The sequence below is a fragment of the Siphateles boraxobius genome, unplaced genomic scaffold (genome assembly GCF_051911475.1).
Source record: "Siphateles boraxobius isolate OS27281-9 unplaced genomic scaffold, OSU_SipBor_1 19, whole genome shotgun sequence".
NCBI classification, from domain to species: Eukaryota; Metazoa; Chordata; class Actinopteri; order Cypriniformes; family Leuciscidae; genus Siphateles; species Siphateles boraxobius.
This window is the reverse complement of record NW_027508799.1, coordinates 4310898-4337531: the sequence shown is the minus strand read 5'-3', so window position 1 is coordinate 4337531 and position 26634 is coordinate 4310898. Positions and strand designations below refer to the sequence as shown.

At 47.7% G+C, this 26634-nt stretch overlaps 16 non-coding genes across 16 annotated transcripts; all 16 read left to right on the top strand.

Annotated features, from left to right (window-relative positions):
* Positions 1–1063: 1063 nt before the first annotated feature.
* trnaf-gaa (transfer RNA phenylalanine (anticodon GAA)) lies at positions 1064–1136 on the top strand. Its single transcript has one exon. It is a non-coding gene; the product is annotated as a tRNA-Phe (tRNA).
* A 403-nt stretch (positions 1137–1539) lies between these two features.
* On the top strand, positions 1540–1611 carry trnaq-cug (transfer RNA glutamine (anticodon CUG)). The gene has a single exon. It is a non-coding gene; the product is annotated as a tRNA-Gln (tRNA).
* A 2464-nt stretch (positions 1612–4075) lies between these two features.
* On the top strand, positions 4076–4147 carry trnap-agg (transfer RNA proline (anticodon AGG)). Its single transcript has one exon. It is a non-coding gene; the product is annotated as a tRNA-Pro (tRNA).
* Positions 4148–4235: 88 nt separating this feature from the next.
* trnai-aau (transfer RNA isoleucine (anticodon AAU)) lies at positions 4236–4309 on the top strand. The gene has a single exon. It is a non-coding gene; the product is annotated as a tRNA-Ile (tRNA).
* Positions 4310–5077: 768 nt separating this feature from the next.
* On the top strand, positions 5078–5149 carry trnaq-uug (transfer RNA glutamine (anticodon UUG)). The gene has a single exon. It is a non-coding gene; the product is annotated as a tRNA-Gln (tRNA).
* A 1715-nt stretch (positions 5150–6864) lies between these two features.
* On the top strand, positions 6865–6936 carry trnap-agg (transfer RNA proline (anticodon AGG)). Its single transcript has one exon. It is a non-coding gene; the product is annotated as a tRNA-Pro (tRNA).
* Positions 6937–7024: 88 nt separating this feature from the next.
* Positions 7025–7098, top strand: trnai-aau (transfer RNA isoleucine (anticodon AAU)). The gene has a single exon. It is a non-coding gene; the product is annotated as a tRNA-Ile (tRNA).
* Positions 7099–7191: 93 nt separating this feature from the next.
* Positions 7192–7264, top strand: trnaf-gaa (transfer RNA phenylalanine (anticodon GAA)). Its single transcript has one exon. It is a non-coding gene; the product is annotated as a tRNA-Phe (tRNA).
* Positions 7265–7855: 591 nt separating this feature from the next.
* On the top strand, positions 7856–7927 carry trnap-agg (transfer RNA proline (anticodon AGG)). The gene has a single exon. It is a non-coding gene; the product is annotated as a tRNA-Pro (tRNA).
* Positions 7928–11864: 3937 nt separating this feature from the next.
* trnap-agg (transfer RNA proline (anticodon AGG)) lies at positions 11865–11936 on the top strand. The gene has a single exon. It is a non-coding gene; the product is annotated as a tRNA-Pro (tRNA).
* Positions 11937–12024: 88 nt separating this feature from the next.
* On the top strand, positions 12025–12098 carry trnai-aau (transfer RNA isoleucine (anticodon AAU)). Its single transcript has one exon. It is a non-coding gene; the product is annotated as a tRNA-Ile (tRNA).
* A 93-nt stretch (positions 12099–12191) lies between these two features.
* Positions 12192–12264, top strand: trnaf-gaa (transfer RNA phenylalanine (anticodon GAA)). The gene has a single exon. It is a non-coding gene; the product is annotated as a tRNA-Phe (tRNA).
* Positions 12265–12334: 70 nt separating this feature from the next.
* Positions 12335–12406, top strand: trnaq-uug (transfer RNA glutamine (anticodon UUG)). The gene has a single exon. It is a non-coding gene; the product is annotated as a tRNA-Gln (tRNA).
* Positions 12407–12715: 309 nt separating this feature from the next.
* On the top strand, positions 12716–12788 carry trnaf-gaa (transfer RNA phenylalanine (anticodon GAA)). The gene has a single exon. It is a non-coding gene; the product is annotated as a tRNA-Phe (tRNA).
* A 91-nt stretch (positions 12789–12879) lies between these two features.
* trnaq-uug (transfer RNA glutamine (anticodon UUG)) lies at positions 12880–12951 on the top strand. Its single transcript has one exon. It is a non-coding gene; the product is annotated as a tRNA-Gln (tRNA).
* Positions 12952–20739: 7788 nt separating this feature from the next.
* On the top strand, positions 20740–20812 carry trnaf-gaa (transfer RNA phenylalanine (anticodon GAA)). The gene has a single exon. It is a non-coding gene; the product is annotated as a tRNA-Phe (tRNA).
* Positions 20813–26634: the final 5822 nt, after the last annotated feature.

The following is a 26634-nucleotide window of genomic DNA, read 5'->3' as shown; positions in this document are numbered from 1 at the left end:
GGGGGAAGCATTTATTTGCTTCACAGCTGGCACAAAAGATTTTGTCTCCAGCCAAACCCTGTAAGTGGGTAAGTTTTTTCTTTTTTCTCCAGCCACTGCAGGCTCGAGAGGCCCTGCTCCTGCCCCGGCTCGTGCTACTGCCCCTGCTCCTGCCCCTTATCCTGCTCCTCCAGCATTGTGGACCCCTGGCCAGGTGTCCCAGTCGCCTGCAGAGCTTCCTGTCCACTGGAAAGAGCAACTCCAATCTTTCCAGCAAGGCCTTCAACCCCTGTCCCTCTGCACCAGGACCATCCTCACTACAGCCACCCACAGGACTGCAGCGCCCTGCCCAGCCTCCTCTGCAGTCTCCTCCTCTGCGGCCTGCCCAGCCTCCTCTGCAGTCTCCTCCTCTGCGCCCTGCCCAGCCCCTCTGCAGTCTCCTCCTCTGCGCCCTGCTCAGCCTCCTCTGCAGTCTCCTCCACAGCCTTCTGTCCAGCCAAGTGCTGCCTCTGCTCCTGCAACATGAACTGGGTCCAGTGTTGCAGACCAGGCTCCTGTAAGTAAGCTTCTCATTATTCGTGTGCAGGTCCTGCAGCGTGATTTCCAATGACCACAAAAAAAGAGGCCGCATTTCCTCTGTGCTGGAAACTTTGCACTGGCTACCTTTTAATAGTAGATTTAATCAAAAAATTGCGCTTTAAGCCATGGAAGCTGAAATGTTTGCGGCCCGGCAGCAGCAGGGAGGATGTATGTTTCGGCTCGTTGGTCTAGGGGTATGATTCTCGCTTAGGGTGCGAGAGGCCCCGGGCTCAAATCCCAGACGAGCCCATTATTAGGCTTTGCTTTTAATCTCTTCAGCCTGATTAGGGCAACCAGGATATTTGTGAGAAATTGGGGATAAAATGTGTCAGAGAGAGGCCGGTTAGCTCAGTTGCTTAGAGCGTGGTGCTAATAACGCCAAGGTGGCGGGTTTTCATCCCCGTACGGGCCACTCATTTTCTCTCTGGGACCTTCGCTCTGCTCTTCTCGAAAATGACGGGCGGTCTCCCAGACATCCCTGCTGGCTAAACCATACAAGTATCTGGCCGAAATAGCTCAGTTGGGAGAGCGTTAGACTGAAGATCTAAAGGTCCCTGGTTCAATACCGGGTTTCGGCAGAGGAACCACGTCCGCCTCTTTTAGTCTACCTGATTCCACCTAGCCTCATCGCTATCTGCCTCTCAGACAGCCAGCTAGCAGAGTGTGTTGGTTCCATGGTGTAATGATTAGCACTCTGGGCTTTGAATCCAGAAATCTGAGTTCAAATCTCGGTGGAACCTTTTTAGGTTCTTTGCGGAAGGGAGGGAAAAAACAGAGGTGATGCGCAACTGCTGACGTGGCGGTGAAATTGGCACTCTCAAACCGAGTCGGAATTGGGGAAACATGGGCTTAAAAAGCAAAGGCTTCATTTGCTCCTTGCTATCGTGCTTCTGGACTCAATGACTTAAATCCTTGCTATCGTGCTTCTGGACTCAATGACTTAAATCTCTGCTGCTCATGGGAAAAGTTGACACACGCCAAGGTTCTATCGTGTAATGGTTAGCACTCTGGGCTCTGAATCCAGCGATCCGAGTTCAAATCTCGGTGGGACCTGCTTTTGCCAGGAATGTGTGCAGTACCTCGTTCGAAAAAACTTTTTCGGCAGCACTGAGCCGCAAGAGCTCATCTAGGTAGTGCCCCTTGAAGTGGGGCGTAAAAAGGATGGACAGCACTGGAGAATGCAGGCATTGATCCCACTACCTCTCGCTTGCGCCTACTGCTTCCTACCGATTGAGCCAAAGTAAGCCCAAAGTAAGCCCACGTGAGCCAATTGTGTTTCTCTGCTGTAGCTTACTTTTGACCAATCTTGTTCTCTCCTGTGGCTTACTTTTGACCAATCGTGTTTCTCTCCTGTGGCTTACTTTTGACCAATCGCCTTTCTCTCCTGTGGCTTACTTTTGACCAATCGCGTTTCTCTCCTGGCTCTGCTCCTGTGGCTTACTTTTGACCAATCGGCGACCGCTGTTATTATCGTCATCTTTGCAATCTTTGCAACAGGTAAGTCTATTCTTCACGACTCTATAATCGATCATTATTTATTCATAAACAGTGTTTGTTTTTAGACAATTAAACATGGCAATAAAGCCAGCTAGCGTGAAATAGCACACGTTTTCTTCTGTACATGTGAACCTGCAACTTTACCATGATATACAGTAAAAAAAATTGTCACTACTGTCAAGATAATTAGCCGACCGCTAATTAAGCTATATCCTCCTTAAACCATTTTTTTGTTGTTGTTAATTTAGTATTTTTTGTGTCATTCATTACATTATTTTGAGCACAAGAAGATTTTTACTAAAACCTTTAAAAAAAAAAGTTTAATTCATATATGTTATACTATACTATGTTATACACCAGTATACATATTTATGTTATCTTTTTAAATACTATGTTATACATATTTAAAAAGACATGAATAGGCAAAAACAAGTGTTTTTTTGTTTCAACAAATGATTCTCAACTATGTTATAAAAGATATACCAAAACGATTTGATATACCATTTTAAGTTTTAGATCTGTTTGATGATCATATTATTATGAATTGCCATAAACGCCTTTATGTTATATTTGGTGTTTCTTAGTAATCTCTGCCACAAAAGCTAAACAAAACAAAACGATTTAAGCATGGCATGATACCAGCAAGATTGTACCAAGAAGTGTTATTTATTTTCTTATTAATTAGTTCATCACACTATTTACAATTTGTACACAAGGCAATTCAAAGTGATTCACAGTTGTATAAAAAACAATAATGCTTATGCTCATAATAATAATAATCATTAATTATTATAATATTATAATAATTAATTACATAAAAAAATGCTGTAGTAAAATACTTTCAGTTGGAATATGACAGCTATGTAACGTTCTGTTTATGCCTGTGTCCTTTCAGATTATGTATGCATACCCGGTTTTACGAAGAACCTCTGAGTGTCGACTCCTTATGGGGCCAACTGAGGAGGCCAATAGGAGGAAGATCGTGTTGGCAGGGAGGGCCAGGTGTAAAGAGGAGGTCTTGGCTGAGGCCACTGCCTTTGTGAGGCAGAATGGAGGGAATCCTGGAGACCAGTTCCTGGTTCTGGCTCACTGCAAGATCCAGTTTGGGAAACACCAGGGTCAGAGGTTCCTGTGGCTGCTGAAGAACTCACTGTGGTAGCCTCACTGCCACTGTGTCTGTTCCTCCTCCACCTACTGCCACTAAGAACAGCCCACTGCTGGCGACCAATGTGAAGGCCCTGTTGGCGCGGGGGAAGCATTTATTTGCTTCACAGCTGGCACAAAAGATTTTGTCTCCAGCCAAACCCTGTAAGTGGGTAAGTTTTTTCTTTTTTCTCCAGCCACTGCAGGCTCGAGAGGCCCTGCTCCTGCCCCGGCTCGTGCTACTGCCCCTGCTCCTGCCCCTTATCCTGCTCCTCCAGCATTGTGGACCCCTGGCCAGGTGTCCCAGTCGCCTGCAGAGCTTCCTGTCCACTGGAAAGAGCAACTCCCATCTTTCCAGCAAGGCTTTCAACCCCTGTCCCTCTGCACCAAGACCATCCTCACTACAGCCACCCACAGGACTGCAGCGCCCTGCCCAGCCTCCTCTGCAGTCTCCTCCTCTGCACCCTGCCCAGCCTCCTCTGCAGCCTCCTCCTCTGCGCCCTGCCCAGCCTCCTCTGCAGTCTCCTCCTCTGTTCCCTGCCCAGCCTCCTCTGCAGTCTCCTCCTCTGCGCCCTGCTCAGCCTCCTCTGCAGTCTCCTCCACAGCCTTCTGTCCAGCCAAGTGCTGCCTCTGCTCCTGCAACATCAACTGGGTTCAGTGTTGCAGACCAGGCTCCTGTAAGTAAGCTTCTCATTATTCGTGTGCAGGTCCTGCAGCGTGATTTCCAATGACCACAAAAAAAGAGGCCACATTTCCTCTGTGCTGGAAACTTTGCACTGGCTACCTTTTAATTGTTGATTTAATCAAAAAATTGCGCTTTAAGCCATGGAAGCTGAAATGTTTGCGGCCCGACAGCAGCAGGGAGGATGTATATTTCGGCTCGTTGGTCTAGGGGTATGATACTCGCTTAGGGTGCGAGAGGTCCCGTGTTCAAATCCCGGACGAGCCCATTATTAGGCTTTGCTGTTAATCTCTTCAGCCTGATTAGGGCAACCAGGATATTTCTGAGCAATTGGGGATAAAATGTGCCAGAGAGAGGCCGGTTAGCTCAGTTGGTTAGAGCGTGGTGCTAATAACGCCAAGGTCGCGGGTTCGATCCCCGTACGGGCCACTCATTTTCTCTCTGTGACCTTCGTTCTGCTCTTCTCGAAAATGACGGGCGGTCTCCCATACATCCATGCTGGCTAAACCACACAAGTACCTGGCCGAAATAGCTCAGTTGGGAGAGCGTTAGACTGAAGATTTAAAGGTCCCGGGTTTTGGCAGAGGAACAACCTCCGCCTCTTTTAGTCTACCTTATTCCACCTCTCAGACAGCCAGTTAGCAGGGTGTTTTGGTTCCATGGTGTAATAGTTAGCACTCTGGGCTTTGAATCCAGCGATTCGAGTTCAAATCTCGGTGGAACCTTTTTAGGATCTTTGCGGAAGGGAGGGGAAAAACAGAGGTGATGCGCAACTGCTGACGTGGCGGTGAAATTGGCACTCTCAAACCGAGTCGGAATTGGGGAAACATGGGCTTAAAAGACAAAGGCTTCTTTTGCTCCTTGCTATCGCGCTTCTGGACTGAATGACTTAAATCTCTGCACCACATGGGAAAAGTTGACACACGCCGAGGTTCCATGGTGTAAGGGTTCGCACTCTGGGCTCTGAATCCAGTGATCCGAATTCAAATCTCGGTGGGACCTTCATTTGCCAGGCTAAACAGCACAAGTACCTGGCTGAAATAGCTCAGTTGGGAGAGTGTTAGACTGAAGATCTAAAGGTCCCTGGTTCAATCTCGGGTTTCGGCAGAGGAACCACTCCCGCCTCCTTTAGGCTACCTGATTCCACCTAGCCTCATCGCTATCTGCCTCTCAGACAGACAGCTGGGAGGGTGTGTTGGTTCCATGGTGTAATGGTTAGCACTCTGGGCTTTGAATCCAGCGATCCGAGTTCAAATCTCGGTAGAACCTTTTTAGGTTCTTCGCGGAAGGGAGGGAAAAAACAGAGGTGATGCGCAACTGCTGACGTGGCGGTGAAATTGGCACTCTCAAACCGAGTCGGAATTGGGGAAACATAGGGTGCTTCTCAATATCCCTCCTCGTCTCCTCGTTCCTCTGTCCTCCATCCTATGACCCGGAAACCGATCGAGCTCAGCCATCTTGAAGGACATCTCAATTCTCTAATTGCACCGCGAGGAGGCGAGGATCGAGGAGTGAGGAGGCTTTCAACCCCTGTCCTTTTGCACCAGGACTATCCTCACTACAGCCACCCACAGGACTGCAGCGCCCTGCCCAGCCTCCTCTGCAGTCTCCTCCTCTGCACCCTGCCCAGCCTCCTCTGCAGTCTCCTCCTGTGCACCCTGCCCAGCCTCCTCTGCAGTCTCCTCCTCTGCGCCCTGCCCAGCCTCCTCTGCAGTCTCCTCCTCTGCGCCCTGCTCAGCCTCCTCTGCAGTCTCCTCCACAGCCTTCTGTCCAGCCAAGTGCTGCCTCTGCTCCTGCAACATCAACTGGGTCCAGTGTTGCAGACCAGGCTCCTGTAAGTAAGCTTCTCATTATTCGTGTGCAGGTCCTGCAGCGTGATTTCCAATGACCACAAAAAAAGAGGCCCCATTTCCTCTGTGCTGGAAACTTTGCACCGGAAACACAACACAGAGGAATGGCACTTCTCAGGTGTCAATCTACATTCACTCTTTGAGTGAACATCCTCAAAGGAAAAAAGATAATTTAAAGGTGTATGTAAAAGGTTTTATTTCATTTTTTATCGTAATCACTGACTAAAGCTCATTCTTGTCATCTCCCACTCCCCTTGGAATAAGTGGCTGTTGTAGTGTTTGGTCTGCTTCGCTTCACACTTGGCTGATCCCATCTTTTTTTCTTCTTGTATTTCTTCTAATGGTGCTTGGATGAAAAACAGGATGATTTTCACTGCTTCCTTCCATCTTTTCATCATCATGTCATCTCTCTACTAATCATACATGCTTTGCAGTAAACCTTGTAATCGCAGTAGCTGTCCAGCAGAGCTGAGAAAGTCATGCAGTGAAAGTCTAAAACAATAAGATAATTTTGTTGTGTTTTTTTACGCTCCAGCCACTGCAGGCTCGAGAGGCCCTGCTCCTGCCCCGGCTCGTGCTACTGCCCCTGCTCCTCCAGCATCGCCTGCAGAGCTTCCTGTCCACTGGAAAGAGCAACTCCCATCTTTCCAGCAAGGCCTTCAACCCCTGTCCCTCTGCACCAGGACCATCCTCACTACAGCCACCCACAGGACTGCAGCGCCCTGCCCAGCCTCCTCTGCAGTCTCCTCCTCTGCGCCCTGCCCAGCCTCCTCTGCAGTCTCCTCCTCTGCGCCCTGCCCAGCCTCCTCTGCAGTCTCCTCCTCTGCCCCCTGCTCAGCCTCCTCTGCAGTCTCCTCCACAGCCTTCTGTCCAGCCAAGTGCTGCCTCTGCTCCTGCAACATCAACTGGGTCCAGTGTTGCAGACCAGGCTCCTGTAAGTAAGCTTCTCATTATTCGTGTGCAGGTCCTGCAGCGTGATTTCCAATGACCACAAAAAAAGAGGCCACATTTCCTCTGTGCTTGAAACTTTGCACCGGCTACCTTTTAATTGTAGATTTAATCAAAAAATTGCGCTTTAAGCCATAGAAGCTGAAATGTTTGCGGCCCGGCAGCAGCAAGGAGGATGTATATTTCGGCTCGTTGGTCTAGGGGTATGATTCTCGCTTAGGGTGCGAGAGGTCCCGGGTTCAAATCCCGGACGAGCCCATTATTAGGCTTTGCTTTTAATCTCTTCAGCCTGATTAGGGCAACCAGGATATTTCTGAGAAATTGGGGATAAAATTTGCCAGAGAGAGGCCGGTTAGCTCAGTTGGTTAGAGCGTGGTGCTAATAACGCCATGGTCGCGGGTTCGATCCCCGTACAGGCAACTCATTTTCTCTCTGGGACCTTCGGTCTGCTCTTCTCGAAAATGACGGGCGGTCTCCCAGACATGCCTGCTGGCTAGACCATACAAGTACCTGGCCGAAATAGCTCAGTTGGGAGAGCGTTAGACTGAAGATCTAAAGGTCCCTGGTTCAATCCCGGGTTTCGGAAGAGGAACCAAGTCCGCCTCTTTTAGTCTACCTGATTCCACCTAGCCTCATCACTATCTCCCTCTCAGACAGCCAGCTATCAGGGTGTGTTTGTTCCATGGTGTAATGATTAGCACTCCGGGCTTTGAATCCAGCGATCCGAGTTCAAATCTCGGTGGCACCTGCTTTTGCCAGGAATGTGTGCAGTACCTCGTTCGAAAAAACTTTTTCGCCAGCACTGAGCCACAAGAGCTCATCTAGGTAGTGCCCCTTGAAAGGGGGCGTAAAAAGGATGGACAGCCCTGGAGAATGTAGGCATCGATCCCACTACCTCTCGCATGCTAAGTGAGCCCTCTACCATTTTAACTAATTCCCCTCGATGATGGAGAGGAGGTGTCCATCGCTCTCAAAGACAAAGACGAGGCGCGATCCCTAGCACGTGTGCAGGTGCTGCAGCGTGATTTCCAATGACCACAAAAAAGAGGCAGCATTTTCCTGCTGGCAACTTTGCACTGGCTACCTATTAATTGTAGATTTAATTAAAATATTGCGCTTTAAGCCATGCAAGCTGAAATGTTTTCGGCCCGGCAGCAGCAGGGAGGATGTATGTTTCGGCTCGTTGGTCTAGGGGTATGATTCTCGCTTAGGGTGCGAGAGGTCCCGGGTTTAAATCCCGGACGAGCCCATTTTCAGGCTTTGCTTTAATCTCTTCAGCCTGATTAGGGCAACCAGGATATTTCTGAGAAATTGGGGATAAAATGAGCCAGAGAGAGGCCGGTTAGCTCAGTTGGTTAGAGCGTGGTGCTAATAGCGCCAAGGTCAAGGGTTTGATCCCCGTACGGGCAACTCATTTTCTCTCTGGGACCTTCGCTCTGCTCTTCTCGAAAATGACTGGCGGTCTCCCAGACATGCCTGCTGGCTAAACTGCACAAGAACCTGGACGAAATAGCTCAGTTGGGAGAGCGTTAGACTGAAGATCTAAAGGTACCTGGTTCAATCCCTGCTTTTGGCAGGGGAACCACGTCCGCCTCTCTTAGTCGAGGCGGTCCATTGACCAAACGCCAGCTCCTATCTACCTGATTCCACCTAGCCTCATCGCTATCTGCCTCTCAGACAGCCAGCTAGCAGGGTATGTTCGTTCCATGATGTAATGGTTAGGACTCTGGGCTGTGAATCCAGCGATCCCAGTTCAAATCTCGGTGGGACCTGCTTTTGCCAGGAATGTGTGCAGTACCTCGTTCGAAAAAACTTTTTCGGCAGCACAGAGCCGCAAGAGCTCATCTAGGTAGTGCCCCTTGAAGGGGGGCGTAAAAAGGATGGATAGCACTGGAGAATGCAGGCATCGATCCCGTTACCTCTCGCATGCTAAGCAAGCGCTCTACCATTTGAGCTAATTCCCCTCGATGATGGAAAGAAGGTGTCCATCGCTCTCAAAGACAAAGACGAGGCGCGATCCCTAGCACGTGTGCAGGTGCTGCAGCGTGATTTCCAATGACCACAAAAAAAGAGGCCCCATTTCCTCTGTGCTGGAAACTTTGCACTGGCTACCTTTTAATTGTAGATTTAATCAAAAAATTGCGCTTTGAATCCAGCGATCCGAGTTCAAATCTCGGTGGAACCTTTTTAGGTTTTTTGCGGAAGGGAGGGAAAAAACAGAGGTGATGCGCAACTGCTGACGTGGCGGTGAAATTGGTACTCTCAAACCGAGTCGGAATTGGGGAAACATGGGCTTAAAAAGCAAAGGCTTCTCAAATCTCGGTGGGACCTGCTTTTGCCAGGAATGTGTGCAGTACCTCGTTCGAAAAAACTTTTTCGGCAGCACTGAGCCGCAAGAGCTCATCTAGGTAGTGCCCCTTGAAGTGGGGCGTAAAAAGGATGGACAGCACTGGAGAATGCAGGCATCGATCCCACTACCTCTCGCTTGCGCCTACTGCTTACTACCGATTGAGCCAAAGTAAGCCCAAAGTAAGCCCACGTGAGCCAATTGTGTTTCTCTGCTGTGGCTTACTTTTGACCAATCGCGTTCTCTCCTGTGGCTTACTTTTGACCAATCGTGTTTCTCTCCTGTGGCTTACTTTTGACCAATCGCCTTTCTCTCCTGTGGCTTACTTTTGACCAATCGCGTTTCTCTCCTGGCTCTGCTCCTGTGGCTTACTTTTGACCAATCGGCGACCGCTGTTATTATCGTCATCTTTGCAATCTTTGCAACAGGTAAGTCTATTCTTCACGACTCTATAATCGATCATTATTTATTCATAAACAGTGTTTGTTTTTAGACAATTAAACATGGCAATAAAGCCAGCTAGCGTGTAATAGCACACGTTTTCTTCTGTACATGTGAACCTGCAACTTTACCATGATATACAGTAAAAAACATGTCACTACTGTCAAGATAATTAGCCGACCGCTAATTAAGCTATATCCTCCTTAAACCATTTTTTTGTTGTTGTTAATTTAGTATTTTTTGTGTCATTCATTACATTATTTTGAGCACAAGAAGATTTTTACTAAAACCTTTTAAAAAAAAGTTTAATTCATATATGTTATACTATACTATGTTATACACCAGTATACATATTTATGTTATCTTTTTAAATACTATGTTATACATATTTAAAAAGACATGAATAGGCAAAAACAAGTGTTTTTTTGTTTCAACAAATGATTCTCAACTATGTTATAAAAGATATACCAAAACGATTTGATATACCATTTTAAGTTTTAGATCTGTTTGATGATCATATTATTATGAATTGTCATAAACGCCTTTATGTTATATTTGGTGTTTCTTAGTAATCTCTGCCACAAAAGCTAAACAAAACAAAACGATTTAAGCATGGCATGATACCAGCAAAATTGTACCAAGAAGTGTTATTTATTTTCTTATTAATTAGTTCATCACACTATTTACAATTTGTACACAAGGCAATTCAAAGTGATTCACAGTTGTATAAAAAACAATAATGCTTATGCTCATAATAATAATAATCATTAATTATTATAATATTATAATAATTAATTACATTAAAAAAATGCTGTAGTAAAATACTTTCAGTTGGAATATGACAGCTATGTAACGTTCTGTTTATGCCTGTGTCCTTTCAGATTATGTATGCATACCCGGTTTTACGAAGAACCTCTGAGGGTCGACTCCTTATGGGGCCAACTGAGGAGGCCAATAGGAGGAAGATCGTGTTGGCAGGGAGGGCCAGGTGTAAAGAGGAGGTCTTGGCTGAGGCCACTGCCTTTGTGAGGCAGAATGGAGGGAATCCTGGAGACCAGTTCCTGGTTCTGGCTCACTGCAAGATCCAGTTTGGGAAACACCAGGGTCAGAGGTTCCTGTGGCTGCTGAAGAACTCACTGTGGTATGCCTGCTATCTGGTCAGCAGCATTTTGGGGGAGGAGGAGAGGGACAACCCGCTGTCGGACAACAAACACCTGTTCCTCAGATACACCTCGCAGATCAGGGAGGTAGGCGAGGCTGTAGAGGTGTATCAGAAAAAAACAGGCCATGCTGCAGGAGGCCCACAGGACAGGAGACTCTTGGTGTCTGATGGTGGAGTTTGGGGATTTTAAGGGTAGGTCAATAAAGGAGGTGTATGAGGACCCAAGCAAGGAGGCCCAGGCTCTCATCACCTACCTGAAGAAGGCAAAGGCCGGGCCTAACACCAATATGGCCCTTTTCAAAGCATACGTGCTGAAGAGGCAGGCTCCAGCCCACGTGCCCACCGCCACTGTGCCCACTGCATCTGTCCTCACTGCTGCTGTGCCCACTGCCACTGTGTCTGTTCCTCCTCCACCTACTGCCACTAAGAACAGCCCACTGCTGGCGACCAATGTGAAGGCCCTGTTGGGAAGCATTTATTTGCTTCACAGCTGGCACAAAAGATTTTGTCTCCAGCCAAACCCTGTAAGTGGGTAAGTTTTTTCTTTTTTCTCCAGCCACTGCAGGCTCGAGAGGCCCTGCTCCTGCCCCGGCTTGTGCTACTGCCCCTGCTCCTGCCCCTTATCCTGCTCCTCCAGCATTGTGGACCCCTGGCCAGGTGTCCCAGTCGCCTGCAGAGCTTCCTGTCCACTGGAAAGAGCAACTCCCATCTTTCCAGCAAGGCTTTCAACCCCTGTCCCTCTGCACCAAGACCATCCTCACTACAGCCACCCACAGGACTGCAGCGCCCTGCCCAGCCTCCTCTGCAGTCTCCTCCTCTGCACCCTGCCCAGCCTCCTCTGCAGTCTCCTCCTCTGCGCCCTGCCCAGCCTCCTCTGCAGTCTCCTCCTCTGCGCCCTGCCCAGCCTCCTCTGCAGTCTCCTCCTCTGCGCCCTGCTCAGCCTCCTCTGCAGTCTCCTCCACAGCCTTCTGTCCAGCCAAGTGCTGCCTCTGCTCCTGCAACATCAACTGGGTCCAGTGTTGCAGACCAGGCTCCTGTAAGTAAGCTTCTCATTATTCGTGTGCAGGTCCTGCAGCGTGATTTCCAATGACCACAAAAAAAGAGGCCCTATTTCCTCTGTGCTGGAAACTTTGCACTGGCTACCTTTTAATTGTTGATTTAATCAAAAAATTGCGCTTTAAGCCATGGAATCTGAAATGTTTGCGGCCCGACAGCAGCAGGGAGGATGTATATTTCGGCTCGTTGGTCTAGGGGTATGATTCTCGCTTAGGGTGCGAGAGGTCCCGGGTTCAAATCCCGGACGAGCCCATTATTAGGCTTTGCAGTTAATCTCTTCAGCCTGATTAGGGCAACCAGGATATCTCTGAGCAATTGGGGATAAAATGTGCCAGAGAGAGGCCGGTTAGCTCAGTTGGTTAGAGCGTGGTGCTAATAACGCCAAGGTCGCGGGTTCGATCCCCGTACGGGCCACTCATTTTCTCTCTGTGACCTTCGCTCTGCTCTTCTCTAAAATGACGGGCGGTCTCCCATACATCTATGCTGGCTAAACCGCACAAGTACCTGGCCGAAATAGCTCAGTTGGGAGAGCGTTAGACTGAAGATTTAAAGGTCCCTGGTTCAATCCCGGGTTTCGGCAGAGGAACAACCTCCGCCTCTTTTAGTCTACCTGATTCCACCTCTCAGACAGCCAGTTAGCAGGGTGTTTTGGTTCCATGGTGTAATGGTTAGCACTCTGGGCTTTGAATCCAGCGATCCGAGTTAAAATCTCGGTGGAACCTTTTTAGGATCTTTGCGGAAGGGAGGGGAAAAACAGAGGTGATGCGCAACTGCTGACGTGGCGGTGAAATTGGCACTCTCAAACCGAGTCGGAATTGGGGAAACATGGGCTTAAAAAGCAAAGGCTTCTTTTGCTCCTTGCTATCGCGCTTCTGGACTGAATGACTTACATCTCTGCACCACATGGGAAAAGTTGACACACGCCGAGGTTCCATGGTGTAAGGGTTAGCACTCTGGGCTCTGAATCCAGTGATCCGAATTCAAATCTCGGTGGGACCTTCATTTGCCAGGCTAAACAGCACAAGTACTTGGCCGAAATAGCTCAGTTGGGAGAGTGTTAGACTGAAGATCTAAAGGTCCCTGGTTCAATCTCGGGTTTCGGCAGAGGAACCACGCCCTGCCTCCTTTAGGCTACCTGATTCCACCTAGCCTCATTGCTATCTGCCTCTCAGACAGACAGCTGGGAGGGTGTGTTGGTTCCATGGTGTAATGGTTAGCACTCTGGGCTTTGAATCCAGCGATCCGAGTTCAAATCTCGGTAGAACCTTTTTAGGTTCTTCGCGGAAGGGAGGGAAAAAACAGAGGTGATGCGCAACTGCTGACGTGGCGGTGAAATTGGTACTCTCAAACAGAGTTGGAATTGGGGAAACATGGGCTGAAAAAGCAAAGGCTTCATTTGCTCCTTGCTATCGTGCTTCTGGACTCAATGACTTAAATCTCTCCTGCTCATGGGAAAAGTTGACACACGCCAAGGTTCCATGGTGTAATGGTTTGCACTCTTGGCTCTGAATCCAGCGATCCGAATTCAAATCTCGGTGGGACCTGCTGTTGCCAGGAATGTGTGCAGTACCTCGTTCGAAAAAACTTTTTCGGCAGCACTGAGCCGCAAGAGCTCATCTAGGTAGTGCCTCTTGAAGGGGGGCGTAAAAAGGATGGACAGCACTGGAGAATGCAGGCATCGATCCCGCTACCTCTCGCATGCTAAGCGAGCGCTCTACCATTTGAGCTAATTCCCCTCGATGATGGAGAGGAGGTGTCCATCGCTCTCAAAGACAAAGACGAGGCGCGATCACTGGCTACCTTTTAATTGTAGATCCGAGTTCAAATCTCGGTGGGACCTGCATTTGCCAGGAATGTGTGCAGTACCTCGTTCGAAAAAACATTTTCGGCAGCACTGAGCCGCAAGAGCATATCTAGGTAGTGCCCCTTGAAGGGGGGCGTAAAAAGGATGGACAGCACTGGAGAATGCAGGCATCGATCCCACTACCTCTCGCTTGCGCCTACTGCTTCCTACCGATTGAGCCAAAGTAAGCCCAAAGTAAGCCCATGTAAGCCAATCGTGTTTCTCTGCTGTGGCTTACTTTTGACCAATCGCGTTCTCTCCTGTGGCTTACTTTTGACCAATCGTGTTTCTCTCCTGTGGCTTACTTTTGACCAATCGCCTTTCTCTCCTGTGGCTTACTTTTGACCAATCGCGTTTCTCTCCTGGCTCTGCTCCTGTGGCTTACTTTTGACCAATCGGCGACCGCTATTATTATCGTCATCTTTGCAATCTTTGCAACAGGTAAGTCTATTCTTCACGACTGTATAATCGATCATTATTCATTCATAAACAGTGTTTGTTTTTGGACAATTAAACATGCCAATAAAGCTAGCTAGCGTGTAATAGCACACGTTTTATTCTGTACATGTGAACCTGCAACTTTACCATGATATACAGTAAAAAACATGCCACTACTGTCAAGATAATTAGCCGACCGCTAATTAAGCTATATCCTCCTTAAACCATTTTTTTGTTGTTGTTAATTTAGTATTTTTTTGTGTCATTCATTACATTATTTTGAGCACAAGAAGATTTTTACTAAAACCTTTAAAAAAAAAAGTTTAATTCATATATGTTATACTATACTATGTTATACACCAGTATACATATTTATGTTATCTTTTTAAATACTATGTTATACATATTTAAAAAGACATGAATAGGCAAAAACAAGTGTTTTTTTGTTCAACAAATGATTCTCAACCATGTTATAAAAGATATACCAAAACGATTTGATATACCATTTTAAGTTTTAGATCTGTTTGATGATCATATTATTATGAATTGTCATAAACGCCTTTATGTTATATTTGGTGTTTCTTAGTAATCTCTGCCACAAAAGCTAAATAAAACAAAACGATTTAAGTATGGCATGATACCAGCAAGATTGTACCAAGAAGTGTTATTTATTTTCTTATTAATAAGTTCATCACACTATTTACAATTTGTACACAAGGCAATTCAAAGTGATTCACAGTTGTATAAAAACAATAATGCTTATGCTCATAATAATAATAATCATTAATTATTATAATATTATAATAATTAATTACATAAAAAATAAATGCTGTAGTAAAATACTTTCAGTTGGAATATGACAGCTATGTAACGTTCTGTTTATGCCTGTGTCCTTTCAGATGTATGCATATCCGGTTTTACGAAGAACGTCTGAGGGTCGACTCCTTATGGGGCCAACTAAGGAGGCCAATAGGAGGAAGATCGTGTTGGCAGGGAGGGCCAGGTGTAAGGAGGAGGTCCTGGCTGAGGCCACTGCCTTTGTGAGGCAGAATGGAGGGAATCCTGGAGACCAGTTCCTGGTTCTGGCTCACTGCAAGATCCAGTTTGGGAAACACCAGGGTCAGAGGTTCCTGTGGCTGCTGGAGAACTCACTGGGGTATGCCTGCTATCTGGTCAGCAGCATTTTGGGGGAGGAGGAGAGGGACAACCCGCTGTCGGACAACAAACACCTGTTCCTCAGATACACCTCGCAGATCAGGGAGGTAGGCGAGGCTGTGGAGGTGTATCATATAAAACAGGCCATGCTGCAGGAGGCCCAGAGGACAGGAGACTCTGGATGTCTGATGGTGGAGTTTGGGGATTTTAAGGGTAGGTCAATGAATGAGGTGTATGAGGACCCAAGCAAGGAGGCCCAGGCTCTCATCACCTACCTGAAGAAGGCAAAGGCCAGGCCTAACACCAATATGGCCCTTTTCAAAGCATACGTGCTGAAGAGGCAGGCTCCAGCCCACGTGCCCACCACCACTGTGCCCACTGCATCTGTCCTCACTGCTGCTGTGCCCACTGCCACTGTGTCTGTTCCTCCTCCACCTACTGCCACTAAGAACAAGCCACTGCTGGCGACCAATGTGAAGGCCCTGTTGGCGCGGGGGATGCATTTATTTGCTTCACAGCTGGCACAAAAGATTTTGGCTCCAGCCAAACCCTGTAAGTGATTTGCAAGCTTTAAAATCATTACAGTATATATTATGCAGTATATATGTCTAACGAAAATACGTGTTCAACAGCTGCAGGACCACGTGTACATCCTGCGTCTGAGTCCGCAGCCCGGAGACAGCTCTTTACATGTGGTGAGTATCACTTAACGCATACAAGTGTGTTGGTGACATGTGCTTAGTGTTTTATGTTATTTTACAGACTCTGCTGCTACGGATTTTTTTGAGGAGGAAGATGACCTGGAGATGGCAACTGTAGCCTCGCAAGCTGAGGAACAACTTCCTCAAGGTATGTAAATCTTAAACAATATTTTACAAACAATTACAAATAAAACAAAACAGTATTTTTTAAATGACATATTATTTTATTTCACAACACAGAGGAATGGCACTTCTCAGGTGTCAATCTACATTCACTCTTTGAGTGAACATCCTCAAAGGAAAAAAGATAATTTAAAGGTGTATGTAAAAGGTTTTATTTCATTTTTTATCGTAATCACTGACTAAAGCTCATTCTTGTCATCTCACACTTCCCCCACTCCCCTTGGAATAAGTGGCTGTTGTAGTGTTTGGTCTGCTTCGCTTCACACTTGGCTGATCCCATCTTTTTTTCTTCTTGTATTTCTTCTAATGGTGCTTGGATGAAAAACAGGATGATTTTCACTGCTTCTTTCCATCTTTTCATCATCATGTCATCTCTCTACTAATCATACATGCTTTGCAGTAAACCTTGTAATCGCAGTAGCTGTCCAGCAGAGCTGAGAAAGTCATACAGTGAAAGTCTAAAACAATAAGATAATTTTGTTGTGTTTTTTTACGCTCCAGCCACTGCAGGCTCGAGAGGCCCTGCTCCTGCCCCGGCTCGTGCTACTGCCCCTGCTCCTGCCCCTTATCCTGCTCCTCCAGCATTGTGGACCCCTGGCCAGGTGTCCCAGTCGCCTGCAGAGCTTCCTGTCCACTGGAAAGAGCAACTCCCATCTTTCCAGCAAGGCCTTCAACCCCTGTCCCTCTGCACCAGGACCATCCTCACTACAGCCACCCACATATCCTCTGCAGTCTCCTCCTCTGCGCCCTGCCCAGCCTCCTCTGCAGTCTCCTCCTCTGCGCCCTGTTCAGCCTCCTCTGCAGTCTCCTCCACAGCCTTCTGTCCAGCCAAGTGCTGCCTCTGCTCCTGCAACATCAACTGGGTCCAGTGTTGCAGACCAGGCTCCTGTAAGTAAGCTTCTCATTATTCGTGTGCAGGTGCTGCAGCGTGATTTCCAATGACCACAAAAAAAGAGGCCGCATTTCCTCTGTGCTGGAAACTTTGCACTGGCTACCTTTTAATTGTAGATTTAATCAAAAAATTGCGCTTTAAGCCATGCAAGCTGAAGTGTTTGCGGCTCGGCAGCAGCAGGGAGGATGTATGTTTCGGCTCATTGGTATAGGGGTATGATTCTCGCTTAGGGTGCGAGAGGTCCCTGGTTCAAATCCTGGATGAGCCCATTATTAGGCTTTGCTTTTAATCTCTTCAGCCTGATTAGGGCAACCAGGATATTTATATCCCGGGTTTCGGCAGAGGAACCACGTCCGCCTCTTTTAGTCTACCTGATTCCACCTAGCCTCATCGCTATCTGCCTCTCAGACAGCCAGCTATCAGGAAGTGTTGGTTCCATGGTGTAATGGTTAGCACTTTGAGCTTTGAATCCAGCGATCCAAGTTCCAATCTCGGTAGAACCTTTTTAGGTTCTTTGCGGAAGGGTGGGAAAAAGCAGAGGTGATGCGCAACTGCTGACGTGGCAGTGAAATTGGCAATCTCAAACAGAGTCGGAATTGGGGAAACATGGGCTTAAAAAGCAAAGGCTTCATTTGCTCCTTGCTATCGTGCTTTTGGACTCAATGACTTAAATCTCTGCTGCTCATGGGAAAAGTTGACACACGCCAAGGTTCCATGGTGTAATGGTTTGCACTCTTGGCTCTGAATCCAGCGATCCGAGTTCAAATCTCGGTGGGACCTGCTTTTGCCAGGAATGTGTGCAGTACCTCGTTCGAAAAAACTTTTTCGGCAGCACTGAGCCGGAAGAGCTCATCTAGGTAGTGCCTCTTGAAAAGGGGCGTAAAAAGGATGGACAGCACTGGAGAATGCAGGCATCGATCCCGCTACCTCTCGCATGCTAAGCGAGCGCTCTACCATTTGAGCTAATTCCCCTCGATGATGGAGAGGAGGTGTCCATCGCGCTCAAAGACAAAGACGAGGTGCGATCACTGGCTACCTTTTAATTGTAGATCCGAGTTCAAATCTCGGTGGGACCTGCTTTTGCCAGGAATGTGTGCAGTACCTCGTTCGAAAAAACTTTTTCGGCAGCACTGAGCCGCAAGAGCTCATCTAGGTAGTGCCCCTTGAAGTGGGGCGTAAAAAGGATGGACAGCACTGGAGAATGCAGGCATCGATCCCACTACCTCTCGCTTGCGCCTACTGCTTCCTACCGATTGAGCCAAAGTAAGCCCAAAGTAAGCCCACGTGAGCCAATTGTGTTTCTCTGCTGTGGCTTACTTTTGACCAATCGTGTTCTCTCCTGTGGCTTACTTTTGACCAATCGTGTTTCTCTCCTGTGGCTTACTTTTGACCAATCGCCTTTCTCTCCTGTGGCTTACTTTTGACCAATCGCGTTTCTCTCCTGGCTCTGCTCCTGTGGCTTACTTTTGACCAATCGGCGACCGCTGTTATTATCGTCATCTTTGCAATCTTTGCAACAGTTAAGTCTATTCTTCACGACTCTATAATCGATCATTATTTATTCATAAACAGTGTTTGTTTTTAGACAATTAAACATGGCAATAAAGCCAGCTAGCGTGTAATAGCACACGTTTTCTTCTGTACATGTGAACCTGCAACTTTACCATGATATACAGTAAAAAAAATTGTCACTACTGTCAAGATAATTAGCCGACCGCTAATTAAGCTATATCCTCCTTAAACCATTTTTTTGTTGTTGTTAATTTAGTATTTTTTGTGTAATTCATTACATTATTTTGAGCACAAGAAGATTTTTACTAAAACCTTTAAAAAAAAAAAGTTTAATTCATATATGTTATACTATACTATGTTATACACCAGTATACATATTTATGTTATCTTTTTAAATACTATGTTATACATATTTAAAAAGACATGAATAGGCAAAAACAAGTGTTTTTTTGTTTCAACAAATGATTCTCAACTATGTTATAAAAGATATACCAAAACGATTTGATATACCATTTTAAGTTTTAGATCTGTTTGATGATCATATTATTATGAATTGTCATAAACGCCTTTATGTTATATTTGGTGTTTCTTAGTAATCTCTGCCACAAAAGCTAAACAAAACAAAACAATTTAAGCATGGCATGATACCAGCAAGATTGTACCAAGAAGTGTTATTTATTTTCTTATTAATTAGTTCATCACACTATTTACAATTTGTACACAAGGCAATTCAAAGTGATTCACAGTTGTATAAAAAACAATAATGCTTATGCTCATAATAATAATAATCATTAATTATTATAATATTATAATAATTAATTACATAAAAAAAATGCTGTAGTAAAATACTTTCAGTTGGAATATGACAGCTATGTAACGTTCTGTTTATGCCTGTGTCCTTTCAGATTATGTATGCATACCCGGTTTTACGAAGAACTTCTGAGGGTCGACTCCTTATGAAGCCAACTGAGGAGGCCAATAGGAGGAAGATCGTGTTGGCAGGGAGGGCCAGGTGTAAAGAGGAGGTCTTGGCTGAGGCCACTGCCTTTGTGAGGCAGAATGGAGGGAATCCTGGAGACCAGTTCCTGGTTCTGGCTCACTGCAAGATCCAGTTTGGGAAACACCAGGGTCAGAGGTTCCTCAGGCTGCTGAAGAACTCACTGTGGTATGCCTGCTATCTGGTCAGCAGCATTTTGGGGGAGGAGGAGAGGGACAACCTGCTGTCGGACAACAAACACCGGTTCCTCAGATACACCTCGCAGATCAGGGAGGTAGGCGAGGCTGTAGAGGTGTATCAGAAAAAAACAGGCCATGCTGCAGGATGCCCACAGGACAGGAGACTCTTTTTTGTCTGATGGTGGAGTTTGGGGATTTTAAGGGTAGGTCAATAAAGGAGGTGTATGAGGACCCAAGCAAGGAGGCCCAGGCTCTCATCACCTACCTGAAGAAGGCAAAGGCCGGGCCTAACACCAATATGGCCCTTTTCAAAGCATACGTGCTGAAGAGGCAGGCTCCAGCCCACGTGCCCACCGCCACTGTGCCCACTGCATCTGTCCTCACTGCTGCTGTGCCCACTGCCACTGTGTCTGTTCCTCCTCCACCTACTGCCACTAAGAACAGCCCACTGCTGGCGACCAATGTGAAGGCCCTGTTGGCGCGGGGGAAGCATTTATTTGCTTCACAGCTGGCACAAAAGATTTTGTCTCCAGCCAAACCCTTTAAGTGGGTAAGTTTTTTCTTTTTTCTCCAGCCACTGCAGGCTCGAGAGGCCCTGCTCCTGCCCCGGCTCGTGCTACTGCCCCTGCTCCTGCCCCTTATCCTGCTCCTCCAGCATTGTGGACCCCTGGCCAGGTGTCCCAGTCGCCTGCAGAGCTTCCTGTCCACTGGAAAGAGCAACTCCCATCTTTCCAGCAAGGCTTTCAACCCCTGTCCCTCTGCACCAAGACCATCCTCACTACAGCCACCCACAGGACTCCTGGGACTTTGAATCCAGCGATTCGAGTTAAAATCTCGGTGGAACCTTTTTAGGATCTTTGCGGAAGGGAGGGGAAAAACAGAGGTGATGTGCAACTGCTGACGTGGCGGTGAAATTGGCACTCTCAAACCGAGTCGGAATTGGGGAAACATGGGCTTAAAAAGCAAAGGCTTCTTTTGCTCCTTGCTATCGCGCTTCTGGACTGAATGACTTACATCTCTGCACCACATGGGAAAAGTTGACACACGCCGAGGTTCCATGGTGTAAGGGTTCGCACTCTGGGCTCTGAATCCAGTGATCCGAATTCAAATCTCGGTGGGACCTTCATTTGCCAGGCTAAACAGCACAAGTACCTGGCCGAAATAGCTCAGTTGGGAGAGTGTTAGACTGAAGATCTAAAGGTCCCTGGTTCAATCTCGGGTTTCGGCAGAGGAACCACGCCCGCCTCCTTTGGGCTACCTGATTCCACCTAGCCTCATCGCTATCTGCCTCTCAGACAGACAGCTGGGAGGGTGTGTTGGTTCCATGGTGTAATGGTTAGCACTCTGGGCTAGGTGGCGATCCGAGTTCAAATCTCGGTAGAACCTTTTTAGGTTCTTCGCGGAAGGGAGGGAAAAAACAGAGGTGATGCGCAACTGCTGACGTGGCGGTGAAATTGGCACTCTCAAACCGAGTCGGAATTGGGGAAACATAGGGTGCTTCTCAATATCCCTCCTCGTCTCCTCGTTCCTCTGTCCTCCATCCTATGACCCGGAAACCGATCGAGCTCAGCCATCTTGAAGGACATCTCAATTACCTAATTGCACCGCGAGGAGGCGAGGATCGAGGAGTGAGGAGGCTTTCAGAGGAGTCATGAGCGAGGATACACAGGTGTATCCTATGCGGAAGTGTTTTATTGACTAAACGTGACGCACGTATACATTCTCCTCCCCCTTCACATCGGTCACAATCTGTTTTAAAGTATACTTTACCTTTGCAGTTTATATAAACCACACATTACACATATTTCAACAGGGTATCTTGCTTTATTATTATTTATTATGAATTTCTTAAATAAACAAACTGCAACAACATGAGGGCAGATCCTTTGTGCGCTGCTGATGACGCTATGAAGTGACGCTCGAGTGATCAAGTATTCCAATGTATAAAAAAGCTTTCATTCGATTCCTCCATCCTCATTTTTGTCATTCATTACATTATTTTGAGCACAAGAAGATTTTTACTAAAACCTTTAAAAAAAAAAGTTTAATTCATATATGTTATACTATACTATGTTATACACCAGTATACATATTTATGTTATCTTTTTAAATACTATGTTATACATATTTAAAAAGACATGAATAGGCAAAAACAAGTGTTTTTTTGTTTCAACAAATGATTCTCAACTATGTTATAAAAGATATACCAAAACGATTTGATATACCATTTTAAGTTTTAGATCTGTTTGATGATCATATTATTATGAATTGTCATAAACGCCTTTATGTTATATTTGGTGTTTCTTAGTAATCTCTGCCACAAAAGCTAAACAAAACAAAACGATTTAAGCATGGCATGATACCAGCAAGATTGTACCAAGAAGTGTTATTTATTTTCTTATTAATTAGTTCATCACACTATTTACAATTTGTACACAAGGCAATTCAAAGTGATTCACAGTTGTATAAAAAACAATAATGCTTATGCTCATAATAATAATAATCATTAATTGTTATAATATTATAATAATTAATTACATAAAAAAAATGCTGTAGTAAAATACTTTCAGTTGGAATATGACAGCTATGTAACGTTCTGTTTATGCCTGTGTCCTTTCAGATTATGTATGCATACCCGGTTTTACGAAGAACCTCTGAGGGTCGACTCCTTATGGGGCCAACTGAGGAGGCCAATAGGAGGAAGATCGTGTTGGCAGGGAGGGCCAGGTGTAAAGAGGAGGTCCTGGCTGAGGCCACTGCCTTTGTGAGGCAGAATGGAGGGAATCCTGGAGACCAGTTCCTGGTTCTGGCTCACTGCAAGATCCAGTTTGGGAAACACCAGGGTCAGAGGTTCCTGTGGCTGCTGAAAAACTCAATGTGGTATGCCTGTTATCTGGTCAGCAGCGTTTTGGGGGAGGAGGAGAGGGACAACCCGCTGTCGGACAACAAACACCTGTTCCTCAGATACACCTCGCAGATCAGGGAGGTAGGCGAGGCTGTAGAGGTGTATCAGAAAAAAACAGGTCATGCTGCAGGAGGCCCAGAGGACAGGAGACTCTGGATGTCTGATGGTGGAGTTTGGGGATTTTAAGGGTAGGTCAATGAAGGAGGTGTATGAGGACCCAAGCAAGGAGGCCCAGGCTCTCATCACCTACCTGAAGAAGGCAAAGGCCAGGCCTAACACCAATATGGCCTTTTTCAAACCATACGTGCTGAAGAGGCAGGCTCTAGCCCACGTGCCCACCACCACTGTGCCCATTGCATCTGTCCTCACTGCTGCTGTGCCCACTGCCACTGTGTCTGTTCCTCCTCCACCTACTGCCACTAAGAACAGCCCACTGCTGGCGACCAATGTGAAGGCCCTGTTGGCGTGGGGGAAGCATTCATCTGCTTCACAGCTGGCACAAAAGATTTTGTCTCCAGCCAAACCCTGTAAGTGATTTGCAAGCTTTAAAATCATTACAGTATATATTATGCAGTATATATGTCTAACGAAAATACGTGTTCAACAGCTGCAGGACCACGTGTACCACCTGCGTCTGAGTCCGCAGCCCGGAGACAGCTCTTTACATGTGGTGAGTATCACTTAACGCATACAAGTGTGTTGGTGACATGTGCTTAGTGTTTTATGTTATTTTACAGACTCTGCTGCTACGGATTTTTTTGAGGAGGAAGATGACCTGGAGATGGCAACTGTAGCCTCGCAAGCTGAGGAACAACTTCCTCAAGGTATGTAAATCTTAAACAATATTTTACAAACAATTACAAATAAAACAAAACAGTATTTTTTAAATGACATATTATTTTATTTCACAACACAGAGGAATGGCACTTCTCAGGTGTCAATCTACATTCACTCTTTGAGTGAACATCCTCAAAGGAAAAAAGATAATTTAAAGGTGTATGTAAAAGGTTTTATTTCATTTTTTATCGTAATCATTGACTAAAGCTCATTCTTGTCATCTCAAACTTCCCCCACTCTCTTTAGGCCACCACGTTAGGGAAGGGGTCCGCGGACAGCTTAAAAGGTAGTTCGTGGTAGGAGGTTAGTGGACCCCCGCGCGACGCCCCCTAGATGATTTTTCGGGGCCCGGCCGACGGCGCCAGGCCGCAGGGGGGGCCCGACGGGGCGGGCCAGAGGCGTCGCCTCGGGCCCGGGGGCCTCGGGGGCCCCGCGGGAGGACGACGAAATCCGGCCCCCTCGCTCGCAATCCGGGCATCGGCCACAAGGGGGCGACTCGCCGACCACCCGCAGTCGATCCGACGCGCGGCGAACAGGTTGCGGGCGGGCGTCCACGGAGCGCACGCGCATCCCCCTGACCTCCTTTTCGCGCAATTCCCTGACCACACCCACCGACCACGAAGCGCCCGTTCGTCCCACCTGTGACCTGCGAACAGCCTGGGACCGCCCCCTGACCACGCCCACTGACACGAACAGCCTATTCGTCCCCCTTACCGCCTGTGTGACCACGAACGGCCTTTTCGCCCACGGCCAACCAAAGTGACGGCCCGGGGCCCCGCCCACTGACACGAACAGCCTATTCGTCCCCCTAACCACCTATGTGACCACGAACGGCCTATTCATCCCACCGACCACCTATGTGACCACGAACGGCCTATTCGTCCCCCTGACCGCCTGTGTGACCACGAACGGCCTATTCATCCCACCGACCACCTATGTGACCACGAACGGCCTATTCGTCCCCCTGACCGCCTGTGTGACCACGAACAGCCTATTCATCCCACCGACCACCTATGTGACCACGAACGGCCTATTCGTCCCCCTGACCGCCTGTGTGACCACGAACAGCCTATTCATCCCACTGACCACCTATGTGACCACGAACGGCCTATTCGTCCCCCTGACCGCCTGTGTGACCACGGACAGCCTATTCGTCCCACTGACCGCCTGTGTGACCACGAACGGCCTGTTCGTCCACGGCCAATCTAAATGACAGCCCGTGGCCCTGCTCAGTGACCAAGGACAGCCTATTCGTCCCACTGACAGCCTATGTGACCACGAACGGCCTGTTCGTCCAAGGCCAATCTAAATGACAGCCCGTGGCCCTGCCCACTGACCACGTACAGCCTATTCATCCCACTGACCGCCTATGTGACCACGAACAGCCTATTCATCCCACTGACCACCTAAGTGACCACGAACAGCCTATTCATCCCACTGACCGCATATGTGACCACGAACAGCCTGTTCGTCCCACTGACTGCCTATGTGACAACGAACGGCCTGTTAGGTCCACGGCCAATCTAAGTGACAGCCCGTGGCCCTGCCCAGTGACCATGGACAGCCTATTCATCCCACTGACCGCCTATGTGACCACGAATAGCCTATTCATCCCACTGACTGCCTATGTGACCACGAACGGCCTGTTAGGTCCACGGCCAATCTAAGTGACAGCATGTGGCCCTGCCCACTGACCATGGACAGCCTATTCGTCCCACTGACCGCCTATTTGACCACGAACGGCCTGTTCGTCCACGGCCAATCTAAATGACAGCCCGTGGCCCTGCCCACTGACCACGTACAGCCTATTCATCCCACTGACCGCCTATGTGACCACGAACAGCCTATTCATCCCACTGACCACCTATGTGACCACGAACAGCCTATTCATCCCACTGACCGCATATGTGACCACGAACAGCCTATTCATCCCACTGACAGCCTGTGTGACCACGAACGGCCTGTTCGTCCACGGCCAATCTAAGTGACAGCCCGTGGCCCTGCCCACTGACCATGGACAGCCTGTTCGTCCCACTGACCGCCTATGTGACCACGAACGGCCTGTTCGTCCCACTGACTGCCTATGTGACGACGAACGGCCTGTTAGGTCCACGGCCAATCTAAGTGACAGCCCGTGGCCCTGCCCACTGACCATGGACAGCCTGTTCGTCCCACTGACCGCCTATGTGACCACGAACGGCCTGTTCGTCCACGGCCAATCTAAGTGACAGCCCGTGGCCCTGCCCACTGACCACGGACAGCCTATTCATCCCACTGACCGCCTATGTGACCACGAACAGCCTATTCATCCCACTGACTGCCTATGTGACCACGAACGGCCTGTTAGGTCCACGGCAAATCTAAGTGACAGCCCGTGGCCCTGCCCACTGACCATGGACAGCCTATTCGTCCCACTGACCGCCTATGTGACCACGAACGGCCTGTTCGTCCATGGCCAATCTAAGTGACAGCCCGTGGCCCTGCCCAGTGACCATGGACAGCCTATTCGTCCCACTGACCGCCTAGTGACCACGAACGGCCTGCTCGTCCATGGCCAATCTAAGTGACAGCCCGTGGCCCTGCCCAGTGACCATGGACAGCCTATTCGTCCCACTGACCGCCTAGTGACCACGAACGGCCTGTTCGTCCATGGCCAATCTAAGTGACAGCCCGTGGCCCTGCCCAGTTACCATGGACAGCCTATTCGTCCCACTGACCGCCTAGTGACCACGAACGGCCTGTTCGTCCATGGCCAATCTAAGTGACAGCCCGTGGCCCTGCCCACTGACCACGGACAGCCTATTCGTCCCACTATGTGACCGCCTATGTGACCACGAATGGACTGTCCACGAACAGCCTATTTGGACCCTGTCAAATAAGTTACAGGTGGGCAAAGTAAGGGCCCACTGAAAATGGACTGTCCACAGACAGCCTATTTGGACCCTGTCAAATAAGTTACAGGTGGGCAAAGTAAGGGCCCACCTGTAACTTATTTGACGGGGTCCAAATAGGCTGTCCGTGGTCAATGCATTAATAGGTCATAATTCATAATTACAGTGGTTTTATGTGGTCAAACCTACTGTAAACCACACTGGGGACACAACACAACACACTGATGTACATTAAAACTATTAAATATGCATAATTAGCCTAAAAATGGACTATCCACGAACAGCCTATTTGGACCCTGTTGAATAAGTTACAGGTGGGATCTTTTCTATATTTTAATGTCATGATTGATTAAAAAATGCATAAAAATAATTAAATATAAATTTTACGATAATCTTCTGAAGGCTGCAAATCGCTCA